The sequence below is a fragment of the Triticum dicoccoides genome, chromosome 2B, assembly GCF_002162155.2.
Source record: "Triticum dicoccoides isolate Atlit2015 ecotype Zavitan chromosome 2B, WEW_v2.0, whole genome shotgun sequence".
In the NCBI taxonomy this organism is placed as follows: Eukaryota; Viridiplantae; Streptophyta; class Magnoliopsida; order Poales; family Poaceae; genus Triticum; species Triticum dicoccoides.
In genome coordinates this window covers 717,062,832-717,078,275 of record NC_041383.1, presented here as the reverse complement: position 1 = coordinate 717,078,275, position 15,444 = coordinate 717,062,832, and positions in this window count along the sequence as shown.

The following is a 15,444-nucleotide window of genomic DNA, read 5'->3' as shown; positions in this document are numbered from 1 at the left end:
AGCGGGGGAGGGTTGCGGTGGGTCGTCGGCGGTGGTGGAGCTAGCGGGGGGGGATGCGGGTGGGATCGAGATCAAGATCAAAAAGTGTCCATGAAAATATACACGGTGCGCCATTAGCAGTTTTGCAAATAAGTAAAAAAAATTATATACTAATGGCGCACTGTTTACAAGGTGCGCCATTACTTGGTAGAACTAGCAATGGCACACTTTGGCACCATGCCCCATTAGAGTGTATGGAAAAATGGAAAAAAATATTCAATACTAGTGGCGCACCGTGTGCCTGGTGCGCCATTAGTGTCTTCCACACTAATGGCGCACCTCCAACCAGTGCGCCATTAGTATATAGTAGTGGCGCACTACTTACCTGGTGCGCCATTAGTATCAATGCTATCTATAGCCCTTTTCCTAGTAGTGAGGTGTTGCTTAATGGCTTGCTTGCTCAAAGTGCTTAGTGATATGCTCCAAATCTCTCAACCACTTTCTCATATCCACATATGTCCCAAACCAAAAGTCAAACTCGGCCCCACCGATTTGATCCATCTAGCGCCATCGAGTTCATTTGACATAGCCACTGCCAGAAACCCTAGTCTTTTCGGTCTCTCCGATAGGGATCTTGGTCTCACCGAGATGGGGTTGCAAACTCTCTGTTTCCCTTCGTGATGTTTTAGTCTAACAAAGATGAGCGATCGGTCTCACCGAGTCTGCAAGCAAACTCTCTATTTCCTTTTCGTAACGCTTCGGTCCCATCGAGACAAGCGAATCAGTCCCACCAAGTTTGACTGACCAACTCTCTAGTTATCTTATTACCAAAGTCGGTCCAACCGAGTTTGAGTAATCGGTCCAACCGATATTATGTTATGCCCTAACCCTAAGGATATCGGTCCCACCGAGTTGACATGTCGGTCCCACCGAAATTGCCTAACGGTCACATATGTATTGAATCGGTCCGACCGAGTTTTCTGATTCGGTCCCATCGAGTTTGGTATAATGTGTGTAACGTTTAGATTTTGTGTGGAGGCTATATATACCCCTCCACCCTCTCCTCATTCCTGAGGGAAGCCATCAGATCATGCCTACACTTCCATTACCCATTTTCTGAGAGAGAGCCACCTACTCATGTGTTGAGACCAATATATTCCAATCCAACCATATGAATCTTGATCTCTAGCCTTCCCCAAGTTGCTTTCTACTCAAAACATCTTTCCACCAAATCCAATCCTAGGAGAGTGAGTTGAGCGTTGGGGAAACTATCATTTGAAGCACAAGAGCAAGGAGTTCATCATCAACACACCATCTATTACCTTTTGGAGAGTGGTGTCTCCTAGATTGGTTAGGTGTCACTTGGGAGCCTCCAACAAGATTGTGGAGTGAACCAAGGAGTTTGTAAGGGCAAGGAGATTGCCTACTTCGTGAAGATCTACCGTAGTGAGGCAAGTTCTTCGTGGGCGATGGCCATGTTGGCATAGACAGGGTTGCTTCTTCGTGGACCCTTCATGGTTGGAGCCCTCCGTGGACTCGCGCAGCCGTTACCCTTCATGGGTTGAAGTCTCCATCAACGTGGATGTATGATAGCACCACCTATCGGAACCACGACAAAATCATCCGTGTCTCGAATTGCGTTTGCACACTCCAATCCCATCCCTTTACTTTCTTACAAGTTGCATGCTTTACTTTCCGCTGCTCATATACTCTTTGCATGATTGCTTGATTTGTATTGTGAATTGTTAAACTTATGCTTAAACTTCACCCAAACTTGAAAAACTTAAAAACTGCCAACTTTGTGTGTTGAGTGTCTAATCACCCCCTGTCGGTGTCAAAACCGGCGGATCTCAGGTAGGGGGGGTCCCGAACTGTGTGTCTAAGGCTAATGGTAATAGGAGGCAGGGGACATGATGTTTTACCCAGGTTCGGGCCCTCTCGATGGAGGTAATACCCTACTTCCTGCTTGATTGAGCTTGATGATATGAGTATTACAAGAGTTGATCTACCACGAGATCATAGAGGCTAAACCCTAGAATCTAGCCTATGATTATGATTGTTGTTGTCCTACGGACTCAACCCTCCGGTTTATATAGACACCGGAGGGGGCTAGGGTTACACAGAGTCGGTTACAGAGAAGGAAATCTACATATCCGAATATTCAAGCTTGCCTTCCACGCAAAGGAGAGTCCCATCCGGACACGGGACGAAGTCTTCAATCTTGTATCTTCATAGTCCAACAGTCCGGCCAAAGTATATAGTCCGGTTGTCCGAGGACCCCTTAATCCAGGACACCCTCAGTAGCCCCTGAACCAGGCTTCAATGACGATTAGTCTGGCGTGCAGATTGTCTTCGGCATTGCAAGGCGGGTTCCTTCTCCGAATACTTCGTAAAAGATTTAGAACACAAGGATCATGTCCGGCTCTGCAATACAAATTCCGCCTTCCACCGCAGAGAGTATAATACTCCATAAATCTAATCTGCTGACAGCTTTTTGTAGCATGACATCATGCCACGGTCCGGTCATTATTCGAACCGTTTTCACAACCAGCTACTTCATGTAATGTGAGGCGGTTTCCTTGACACGTCTTGTCGAAGCAGAGATCGTGTCCCCTTATCACGGGATTCTCATCAATACGGGTGTGGGTAACCCAACCGTGCCATCAATAATGGCGCATGAGGGAATAAGCATTTTTAGCGGGCAAGTGGGGAGGCGCAGGATCTTTGCTGCCTCTATAAGGGGATAAGAACCTTCGCTTTCACCCACACCCTTCTCTACTCATCCATTCCTTTCCGCTCGAGCCCTATGTGTTACATGGCGAGCATGGTGAGCAAGATGCCCAATGTTACATGGCCGTCAGGGACTTTCAATGATTCCGTCAAGGAGTGGCAGCAGTAGTGGTTCTACATCACTGAGCCACGTGGCAAGGAGTGGACCGCCGATCCGGAGTTCAGATCCGGTGGCCCCTGCGACTTATGTCCTGGCACAAGAAGGGCCTGAAATGGGCTTCATCTGACGAGCTATCAGAGCTCCAGACACGCGTCCAAGACATGTTAGTTCGCCGGATTCTACCTTGTCAACACCGGGCTTGCAATCTATGGGAGTTCGACCCGGCCAAGCACCAGACCCTGTCAGAGCTCTTTGGCTCTTTGCATAAGGACATCTAGATGGTGCTTTTCAAGTCCGGCAAACCATGGCCGGACTCCACCGAGGACCGCGGGTACCAACTGTCCCGTCCGGCTAGTTCGGTAAGTGATCGCTTGTTGACAGTTCATGTGTTTCATTCGCATATTCTTTAAGAAAATGCCTGAAGTATTTCCCCCAAATTCCTTAGGGCTGGGGCGAAGAAGGAGGGGCGGATCTACTGTCTGTCCCCTCTACCAGAAGAACCAGCCGGCCCATTTCTAATGAAGATGCTGGTCCCGATACCATATAAGGCGCCGAAGAAAAAGGCCGAAAAGGAGGCCAAGAAGACCAGGGGCGGTCTCCGTCGTCGTGGTCCCCCGGACACCAAATCCAGAGATTCCCATGCCCATTATTCCTCCGAAGAGGACGGGGAGGAGGAGGAGGACGAATCCCCCGTGGGGAGAAAGAAGAAAAGAACGGCCTCCAACTCCTTGGAGGCCGATTCACCCAAGAGGGGAAAAACTCCTCTTCAAGAGGAGTCCACCGGCACCATCGATAGCAGCCCAGAGTGGGATCCCAGGGCCGAGGCCCTGGTGAACTCATACGTATAAAATCCGTACACACTCATGCGTCCGGACTTGTCATGGCATCACATTCTAATCTGAGCCGTGCTTTTCTTTTTCAGTCCGGCGAAGCCCCGCGCCGAACAATCCTCGTTAGAAGATCTGCTGGGTTCGGCCTCTATGGGGAGCAGGACACCCCTGAAGGCCTCCTCCTCCAAACGTAGGAATGAAACCAAGGTTTCAACCCAAAAGGAACCATGCCACGGAGGAGGGGAGAAGGCCGCGAAGGCGGCGCTAGGAGGCCATACTTCTGGGGCCGGTCACATGGGAGAGAAAGCTCCCGTGGGTGTCGACAGCGGGGGTCATCCTGAATCTGGACACATGCTGGACACGATTCTAGAGATCCATAAGGTCCCCGAGTCCCATCCACCGGCCGCCTCTGTTCAACCAGAGGTGCCGGATACTTTATTGGCGGCGCTGAAGGGTGCCTCCATCGTTGATGAACATCGTGCCCTCATGGGTGCGGTGATTGAGAAGATTCAGTCCGCTGAGAGTGGACTGAACAAATCCTGTGTTAGCCTCATCAGAGGCTTTGAGGTATGTTTTATGAGTTTTTGGGAGAATGTCATGGTATAGATAGTAGCCCCTGATACACTATTCGGTGAAAGAGAGAACCGGACAGAGGATCAAATTCATGTTCGCAGGAGACTCACTTGATGACATTTATCACTCTTTGTAACCAGCGGGCATCTGTAGCGACTGTCGAGTCTCAAGCTGCGGAAGTATCCGGACTGAAGAGTAGTATGGAGCGGGCCGAAGGAGAACTTGGCAAAGTGAAGAGACAGCTGGAGGATAATCAAGGTATGTACAAACCTTGTTTGTGTAGCACGAAAGGATGAGTGTGCATGATAATAATATTTTGATAATGTGCCCTAGGGGCGTCGGTCGAAATTGAGGCCTTGAAGAAGGCTGTGGCCGAAGCCTAGAGGAAAGCAGCCGCAGAGCAGGTGCTCTGTGAGAAGCACGAGGACAGAGTTATTAAGGATGAGCGAGAGCACAAAGAGGCCGTGCAGAAATGCGAGACACTGGAGCAGAGTTTAGCAGGGAAAAAATCCAAACTCTCCCAGGCTCGCCAAGCCGCAAGTGATGCCTGGTGGGAAGCCCAAGGTGCCCTGAAGGAAATCCAGGAGGCGAGGAAGATTGCGGCTGGTAAGGCTTTTCTGTAAAAAGCAAGTATAGGAGATGAGAAAATCAAATCTGACAATCTTGAGTTTTGATGTATACAGGGGTATTTGCGGAGCTGCCGCGCAGCATATATGATGTCGCCCAATTCTACCGAGCCGAAGGGGGATTACTGCGGATAAGCTTTGCTGGATGCAGTATCTGGCGCTGAATTATCCGGTGCCTTTCTCCGATCAGCTGAAGCAGTTGGTCGAGTTGTACAAGGCGGCCGAATTAGTCATGAAGGATTTAATTATCCGGTTGTGGCCTGCTGAGCCGATTCCAAGCAACTACTTCAGGCTCGTGAAGCGGCTTGTAAGTGTCTGCCCTTGACCCGAAGTCATCAAGCGGTCGGTCTGCATAGAGGGTGCGCGAATGGCCTTCGCCCGTGGCAAGGTGCATTGGGGGAAGATGGATGCAGAAAAGCTGATGACCGAGGGACCGCCGGAGGGGAAGGAGCACCGCAAGCCCGAAGTATATTACGAAGGTGTCTTGAAAGGAGCCCGTCTTGCGGTGGAGCAATGCACCAAGGACATTATATTTCCATAAATATGGTCATATTCGTCCTTTGTAATATTTGAACAAGAGCATTCTTATCATCTATTGCTTGTTGTTTGAAAGTTTTTCATCCTGTGCGGTCGTTTTATATATTAATCCTGAGAGTCGGCCAGTCATCGGCTTCCGCCCCCACGTAGTGAGTACGGGGGTGTTCGGGATAAACCTGAGCACTCTTTACCCCAGTTTTGGGTCCCTCAAGGAGGTGCTCAGCACAGCGAACCAGGCAATCAGACTATAGGGCCTTATCGCTCTCACTTAGCCATAGGAGTTATTACGAGGAAGAGAGGCGCAGCCCCTCGTGTTCGTAAGACCGCACTAGGGGCTCTATAAGCGCTTGATCGGAAAAGGCCGATCCGTCACACGCTGCATTGGTTATAGCATTGTGTGAAAAGAATCCTTAAATATTTTAGAACCTCCCGAACAGCTGACCAGCTCTCGCTGCATCATGACAGTCAGTTTTCGGCTTTCTGTACAGAGGTGCTCGTCCGGAAGAACTGGGACACAATCACAGTAGTTCTCCCAGTGCTACCTTAGCCGATATAGCGGAACGTAAGGTACCAAAACATAGGATCCGGGCAAACCCAACTATTGACCCAAGACATGATTCGGAGTTGATGCATGTAATGCTATAAGCTCGGGGTGTCGGTCTACCGTGAAGGTGTTCGGACTTTTTTGCCATAGTATGGGCGTGACGAATCCCCTGGCATATTAAGGCATATCATGATAAGTAGCCGCCTTTTAACAAAAGAGTTTTAAATAAGAGATAGCAGTAGGTGAGCATCACATAAATCCACATGTTGTATTTGAGTAATATGTCAATGCGTATGAGTACAGATGATGTGATAAAAAGAAGTATGACTGCGGAACCTGCTGATACTGGGCGTGCGGAAGTTGTGTTCGGATCCGGGGTGTAGTTGGACGATTATAGGGGAATATCTAGAGGTTCCCTGATGCGCTCGAACTGTTCCCACGCCCTCCATCATAGCCTACATAATGGTGAACCTGTAAAGAAAACGTAAGAAATGGTTTTGCGCCACCTGGCGGTTGAGCCGCAGTATCTGGCTTGTATTATTCTTTTCCGGAGTATTTGTAATTAATCTCCAGGCGGGTGTAAGGTGTCGCGCAGTAGTTCAGACTCCTTTGATGGTTTCCGAGAGCTTGGCCTTCGACTCGAGGTTCGACTATAAGGTGTCGTCCGTTGTTCTTGCTGTTAAAGCGGTGGTAGACTCTTTGGTCGTGAGGGGGAATTTGGACCTGCCATTAACCGTGATGATGCCGCGTGGACCGAGCATCTTTAATTTACGATAGGCATAATGTGGCACCGTGTTGAACCGAGCGAATGCGGTTCGTCCAAGCAGTGCCCGATGGTCGCTCCGAAAGGGGACGATGTCGAAGACTAAGCCTTCGGTACGGTGATTGTCCGGAGATCCGAAGACCACTTCCAGTGTGATTGAGCCCATGCAACAGGCCTCTACACCTGGTATTATACCTTTAAAGGTGGTTTTTGTGGGCTTGATCCTTGAGGGGTTGATGCCCATTTTTTGCACTGTATCCTGGTAAAGCAGGTTCACGCTGCTGCCTCCGTCCATAAGGACTTGTGTGAGGTGGAATCCATCAATGATGGGGTCGAGGACCAATGCGGCCAAACCGCTATGACGGATACTGGTAGGGTGGTCCCTGTGATCGAAGGTGATCGGGGAAGAGGACCATGGGTTGAACTTTGGGTCGATTGTATAGACCTCCCTAAGTGCATGTTTCCACTTGGGAATATGGCTTGCGCATATCATATTCACCATTTTCACCTAGGGAGGGAATTTCGTCTTTCCTCCTATATTCGGTGATTGGGGTTCTTCGTCGTCGTTGTTGCTTTGAGACCCCTTCCCCTTGTTTTCGATGTCTGACCTGCCGACTTGTCTTAAGACCCAGCATTCTCTATTGGTGTGGTTGGCTGGTTTTCCAGGGGTGCCATGAATTTGGCATGGACGGTCAAGTATGCGGTCAAAACTGGACGGGCCTGAGTTGTTTTTGTTGAATGGTTTCTTCCGCTGACCGTACATGGAGCCGCTGAATCCGACATTGACTGACGTTTCTTCGGCATTATCAAGTATGCGGTCAAAACTGGACGGGCCTGAGTTGTTTTTGTTGAATGGTTTCTTCCGCTGACCGTACATGGAGCCGCTGAATCCGACATTGACTGACGTGTCTTCGGCATTATCATTGTTTTTGCGGCGCTTGTGTTTGTTGCGCCGTGATTTGTCGTTGCTATCCTTAGCTTTCGATGTGCATGGATTGCTTGATGTATTTTTGCTGCGGGCCAACCAACTATCCTCACCCGCGCAAAAGCGGGTCATGAGTGTTGTGAGAGATGCCATGGACTTTAGCTTTTCCTGACCGAGATGTCGGGCAAGCCATTCATCACCGATGTTATGCTTAAAGGCCGCTAGGGCTTCGGCATCCAGGCAGTCAACAATTTGGTTCTTTTTGGTTAGGAACCGGGCCCAAAATTTCCTAGCTAACTCTCCGGGCTGCTAGGTTATGTGACTTAGATCATCAGCGTCTGGTGGTCGCACGTAAGTGCCCTGGAAGTTGTCAAGGAATGCGTCTGCCAGGTTCGCCCAACTCCCTATGGAGTTTGCCGGCAAGCTATTCAGCCAATGCCGAGCTGGTCCCTTTCGTTTTAGTGGGAGGTACTTGATGGCGTGTTGATCATATCTGCGGGCCATGTGAATGTGGAGGAAAAATCTTCTATCCATACCGCCGGGTCTGTGGTACCATTGTATGATTCAGTGTTCACAGGTTTAAACCCTTCCGGGAATTCATGATCCATTACTTCATCAGTGAAGCATAGGGGATGTGTGGCGCCTCTGTGCCAGGCTTCATTATATTCGGCCCGGCCGGATTTGTTAGTGTATCCGGTGTGACGATCCTTGTCACGCGTTGGGGCATGTCCCCGTGATCCATAGATTGATCTTGACTGTCCTGCTTTGTTTTCCAATACATCTCGCAGTTCGTTCGTGTAGCCCCGGGTCTTAGTGTTATTGTTTGATTGGCCACGGGGTGCGGTCTGTACTTCTGGCTGGTATGCTGTTTTGTCGCGGCCACAGGGTGGCCGGTCAGCCGCATCATGCGCTGGTAGCATGGGTTTTAAAGCTTCCTCCTCAAGTGGAGGTAGGAGCCTGCGCTTTGGGTAGCTTTTGCTAGGTCGCTCAAGTCCGTATTCCTCGGCGGCCAGGACCTCGGTCCATTTGTCAGTTAGCAGATCTTGATCAGCTTGAAGTTGTTGCTGCTTTTTCTTTAGGCTTTTTGAAGTGGCTATAAGCCGGCATTTAAAGCGCTCCTACTCGATGGGATCCTCGGGCACGATGAATTCTTCGTCGCCAAGGCTCACTTTGTCTTCGGAGAGAGGCATGTAATTATCGTCCCCTGATTCTCCATCAGTTGCCTGTTCTTCAGGGCTAGCTTGCCCATCCTCTTACTCGGCCTGCTCAAAGCCTGGCTGGGCAGGATTGTCTTCATCTTCGGCACCATCCGGATAGTTATCTCTTGTGCCGGTATCACTATTTTTGCTATGGCGGGGCTTCGAGCGGCGCCGATGACGCCGGTGTCTAGATTGCTTCCCCAAGGGGTTATCCTCCATTGCCTCATCGCCATTGTTTTCTTTAGGGGTGTCCACCATATAAATATCATATGATGAGGTGGCTGTCCAGCACCCTATAGGCGGTGGTTCCTATTCTTCTCATGCATCATCGTCCATACCGTCGACGTCTTCGGAGTCAAAGTCAAGCACGTCGGTTAAGTCATCGACAATGGCTATAAAGTGGGTGGTGGGTGGGGCATGAATTTCTTCGTCGTCCGCACCCCACCCGAGCCGGACATAGTTCGGCCAAGAATCTCCTGACAAGGACAGAGACCTTAATGAGTTCAGCACATCACCCAAGGGTGAGTGGTGAAAAATATCCGCGGAGGTGAACTCTATGACGGGTGCCCAATCTGATTCGATAGGCACGGATGCACGCGGTTTGGATCCTGCAGCCGGGGGCGAGTTCGGGAGTCTGATGACGCCACTCTCACAGGAGGTGGGATCAGTGTTCGGCTCCAACGCCAATGAGTGTGCGGCCTCCATGGCGGGGTCCATCCACCCGTCCTCGGAAGGCACGATCTGCCCGGGATTGATTCCCGGCGCCAGCGCGGGTGCGATCTCCCGAATACTGCCCGACAGCAGATCAAAGTCATGTCCGTCGTGACTGTTCGGCGCACCTTTCATGGGCTCGAATCCGTCGAAGATCAAGTCTCCGCGGATGTCGGCAGTATATTTTAAGCTTCCAAACCTGACCAGATGGCCAGGGGCGTAGCTATCGATCTGCTCCAGATGGCCAAGCGAGTTGGCCCGCAGTACGAAGCCGCCGAATACGAAGATCTGTCCAGGAAGGAGAACCTCCCCCTGGACCGCATCGTTGAAGATGATCGAGGGAGCCATCAAGCCTTATCGCGACAGCACAGTGGAACTCTCAATGAAAGCACCTATGTCGGTGTCAAAACCGGCGGATCTCAGGTAGGGGGTCCCGAACTGTGTGTCTAAGGCTAATGGTAACAGGAGGCAGGGGACACGATGTTTTACCCAGGTTCGGGCCCTCTCGATGGAGGTAATACCCTACTTCCTGCTTGATTGATCTTGATGATATGAGTATTACAAGAGTTGATCTACCACGAGATCGTAGAGGCTAAACCCTAGAAGCTAGCCTATGATTATGATTGTTGTTGTCCTACGGACTAAACCCTTCGTTTTATATAGACATCGGAGGGGGCTAGGGTTACACAGAGTCGGTTACACAGAAGGAAATCTACATATCTAAATATCCAAGCTTGCCTTCCACGCAAAGGAGAGTCCCATCCGGACGCGGGACGAAGTCTTCAATCTTGTATCTTCATAGTCTAACAGTCCGTCCAAAGTATATAGTCCGGCTGTCTGAGGACCCCTTAATCCAGGACTCCCTCACCCCCCCCCCTCTAGACACCTCTTCTCGATCCTTTCAGGTAAGCGTCAAGAAATGCCTATGAATTATTCACTTGTTGTCGAACCATTTGATGTTTGGGGGTTTGACTTTATGGGACCTTTTCCTTCCTCTAATGGGTATATGCATATTTTGGTTGCTGTTGATTATGTTACTAAGTGGGTAGAAGCTATTCCAACTAGTAGTCCTGATCACAACACCTCTATTAAAATGCTTAAGGAAGTTATTTCTCCATGGTTTGGAGTCCCTAGATATTAAATGACTGATGGTGGTTCACACTTTATTCATCGTGTTTTCCGTAAAATGCTTTCTAAGTAGGATGTTAATCATAGAATTGCTTCACCTTATCATCCTTAGTCTAGTGGTTAAGTTGAACTTAGCAATAGAGAAATAAAACTAATCTTACAAAAGACTGTTAATAGATCCCGATAGAATTGGTCTAAGAAATTAGATGATGCACTTTGGGCTTATAGAATTGCTTACAAAAATGCTATGGGCGTGTCTCCATATAAAATGGTATATGGAAAAGCTTGTCATTTACCTCTTGAGTTAGAACACAAAGCATTTTGGGCAATAAAAGAACTCAATTATGATTTCAAACTTGCTAGGGAAAAGAGGTTATTTGATATCAGCTCATTAGACAAATGGAGAACCAAGGCTTATAAAAATGCTAAATTATTCAAAGAAAAAGTTAAAAGATGGCATGACAAAAGAATCCAAAAGCGTGAGTTCAAAGTAGGAGAATATGTTCTTTTATACAACTCTCGTTTCAGGTTCTTTGCAGGAAAAATCCTCTCCAAATGGGAAGGACCATATGTCATCGAGGAGGTCTATCGATCTGGAGCTATCAAAATAAATAATGCTGAAGGGACTAACCCGAAGGTTGTCAATCGGCAATGAATAAAACACTATATCTCAGGTTCGCCCATTAAAGTAGAAAGCAATGTTATTCAAACTTTGACACCGGAAGAACACATAAAAGAGTCCTTCCGGAACACTCCGGAATCGTGAAAATAAGGAGGTACGTGATACGGTAAGTAAACGGCCTCCGAAAAATCCACAAAAATATTTTTTGTCAGTTTTGGAATATTTAGAAAATTAGGAAAATAAGAAACTTCCAAGAAAGTGACCCTAGTGGGTACGGTACACCAGCGTGCGCCAGGCTTGCCTGGCGCATCCAGGTGGGTTGTGCCTGATACGTCCATTTTGGATCATGCTTTTATATCGATTTTTATTGCATTATTGGCCGTTATTACACGTTATGTCACAATACTTATGCCTATCTATTATATAATTAAGACAGAAGTAAAACGAGCCATCACGTTTATCCTCATATGCTAATATTATTTGCACCGGTTGATCAAAATAATAATGGCTAAGATTTAAAGTTGTTACGTAACATGGTAAACATGTATATACGATCGCATTGAACCATCACGTGTATATATATATGCATATATAGGGCAACTACATCTGGAATCATAAACGGAAGTGTGCGGCAGTTAAAATTAATAAAGCAGCCGTCCCTGTTTTCCTCTCGTCCCTGGCGGCTCGAACCCTAGCCGCCGCCAGGGAGAGGCCGGTCTTCCAACGCCGCTCTCCGGCAGCTCCCCTCCAACGGCGACCTCGGTCGTCGGTGGTGAGGGGGGTCGCCGGATCCACGCGTGTGGATCATTTTTACTCTCTCGTAGTTTAGGTTTTTAGGTTGTTCATCGTCTTTGCTTCGGCGGCGACGATGACAACGCTGAATAAAGATTCTTTGGATCCTTTCCTGGCGAGGCCATCGGTCCTATGGTTGGGGATGGATTTGGAAACCAGTCTGTTCAAGCAAGGATGGCGTGGCGGCGGTGGCATCCTCGTGGTGGACCTGTGTCCTCGGGCTCCGCCGTTGCGACGGCGTTTGCTCCAGCGTCGGCGCGGAGCTTGGGAGGTAGTCCAGGAGTGGATGCAGATTGTGGTCTGCATCGACGACATCTGGAAGACGGAGCATGTGCTGGGCTCGTGGTTGGTGGATGGCAGATATGGTTTCCTCCTTCGGCGTTTTAGTCGTGGTGGGTTGCCAGATCTGGAGTTCGATGGCGTGTCCGGGGTGTTGCCCCGGTCTGATTCGTTCAACGGTAAGGGTTTCACTTTTGGTGAGCCACCTTGGAGGTCCGTAAAGCTGCATATCAGCAATGGAGCCGCGTCGAGCTCAGGTCAGGAGGTGCTTCGTCATTCTTTTCTTCGGTGGCTGCTGTGGAGATGTTCTGTTATCTTTTCAGGTTTGTCATGTCGGTCTTTACGTGACTTGTACTTTGTTCTTTATGATATGAATGAGACACGTATTACCATGCAAAAAAAAGTTAAAATTAATAAATAAAAAGCTACATGCAAATATATCTATCACGTGCCTCCATAGAAGTACATACCTATACGTTTGCATGCACCCAAAGAAAACCTGCCCCAGGGAGATGCACAGTTTCGATCGGACAGGGCGACAGGCCAACCCACCAAGCGGCCGGTAATCAACTGATTAAAAAATTATAAAACTATAAACCAGAGGCACCCTATAAGAAAATTGCTTCCCTAAAAAAGATTATAATATCCTGTTGAGAGCAGAAAATGGCTTCACGCAAAAAAGATAAAAGAAAGAAAAGTACAGTAAATCGTTTAGTGTCCAATCTAAGCCCAACGCCTACGTGAATACATGTTGCTCATGTGCTCCAACAAACAATTCTAAAAAATGTATTCCGACAAAAATTAAATAGCTGAACCATTCAATTGCCTACAAAACAGCCAAATCGGTCAATAAAAACGAGTCTTGACACTTCAAAAAAATTGTTGCACCGTGTTTATTAGAAGGATCTGTATAGTTATTTCTCGCAAAAAAATATAAAATTATAACTAATATTATTATAAACAATATATCTGATATAATGTCTTGATATCACGTGCATGTTCATTGGTAGAAGTCGAGCAAGTAACTCTAGAAGACATTATACAATACATGTATTTATGAGTCAATGTAAATAATTATTTATGATGACCCGAATTAAATATTTGTCAATTTGTGGGAGATGAAAGTAATATTTGTCAACTCCCCAACTCGAAATCTTCTCTAGAATTTACCTTTTTTAGAACGCCAAATATACTATAGAGCTATTCTGCATGTTGCGGGTGGATGGCACACCGGGTCACAAGGACCATGGAGGCATGACATAGATGCATCAACATGTTCTAGCCGGCTGGGATAACTGAGATTCACATGTGGTGACGAAATTTACTATCCAGAATACATGCATGATCAACTACATGCATTTCCATATTGCTTATGTGATGATTAATGGTGATAAGTAGGCGGGCTTCGCAAAGCAATGATGAACAACAGATAGCATATGGTTGTTTAGGGGCAAAATCATAAATATAGAACATAATTTCCAATAATCCATCCAAGTGCAATTAATTATACATATATGAATTCGAAATAAAGGGAAAAAGACAAATTTTATTTTCTGCGGCTGCCATATAGAGAGTCCATACGGAACTAAAATTAAAAGTTTTCTATTCAAAATTGGATCTAGACACGGCATGAAGTTATCATTTTGAATCATATTGAGTCTACGATTTGGCATGACATGTAGTAGAGTGGAGGCAATCATGGATTGATGGCCACTCGCGAGATGCAATGGAAAGGATGCTAGAAACATTGTAAGTTTCGTCTTTCTTTTACCACCCTAGGTTACTTATGTCACCGACACCACTCATTTGTTGTCACAAATATATCAGTGTTCTTACCGACAAATAGAATTTTTTGAAGGATCTCTAACACAACTCCAATGATGATTTATGTACATATTGGCTGCAATACTTCTATGTATTTTAGACCCTCTATATTTTAGACCATAAATCGATGCTACTATTGGGGCCAATCTACTACATTAGAAATGTGGGTACACATGGTACTATGCTCTTCCACATAGGCTAAATTATCACAACTATTGATCGTGACAAGGTCAAAATTACAGCAGCTTAGGTGGAACCATTTGGGTGGCCATAAATATTCCATTTTCATGAAGTTCAGAAGTAAATAGTAGGATGAACTAAATTTTGGTTTTTGTGTGAATTCCATATAAAGCCCATGGATAAATGAGGGGTGTTAAAGTAAAAAAGCTTCGGGTTAGTAGAGTACTTACCGACAACTATCGTGCAGAATGTGTTTCTACTAAAGTCTAATCACGTTGTGTGAAATTAAATTGATTAAAATTCACTATGGGGCCAATGATCGATGGACGTAAAAATATAAGATAATTTCGAGCATGTTATGATGTGGCTCCATGTTCTAATACAATTTAGAATTCTTATCTAATAGAAAACCAGTAGTCCATGACTAACATATGTATATACATGTAAAAATATGAACATGACAATACGTTATACATCTAGCCGCGCAAAGGCGCGGGTCACACTACTAGTTCTCTCTTATTTTACAAGGTTTACATGAAGAGGGAGAATGCCGGCAGTTGGAATTCTGGGCTGGAAAAGGAGCAAATATTAGGGACCTATTCTGCACAACTCCAAAAGTCCTGAAACTCCATGAAAGTTATTTTTGGAATTAATAAAAAATAATGGGCGAAGAAAGTACCAGAGGGGGCCCACACCCTGTCCACGAGGGTGGGGGCGCGCCCTACTGCTACGTCTTGAGTAGCGTAAGTATTTCCCTCAGTTTTTGAGAACTAAGGTATCAATCCAGTAGGAGGATCCTCAGAAGTCCCACGCACCTACACAAACAAACAAGAACCTCGCAACCAACGCAATAAACGGGTTATCAATCCCTTCACGGCCACTTGCGAAAGTGAGATCTGATAGAGATAATATGATAAGATAAATATTTTTGGTATTTTTATGATATAGATTGGAAAATTAAAGATGCAAATAAAAGTAGATGGAAAACTTATATGATAAAAGATAGACCTGGGGGCCATAAGTTTCACTAGTGAGTTCTTGT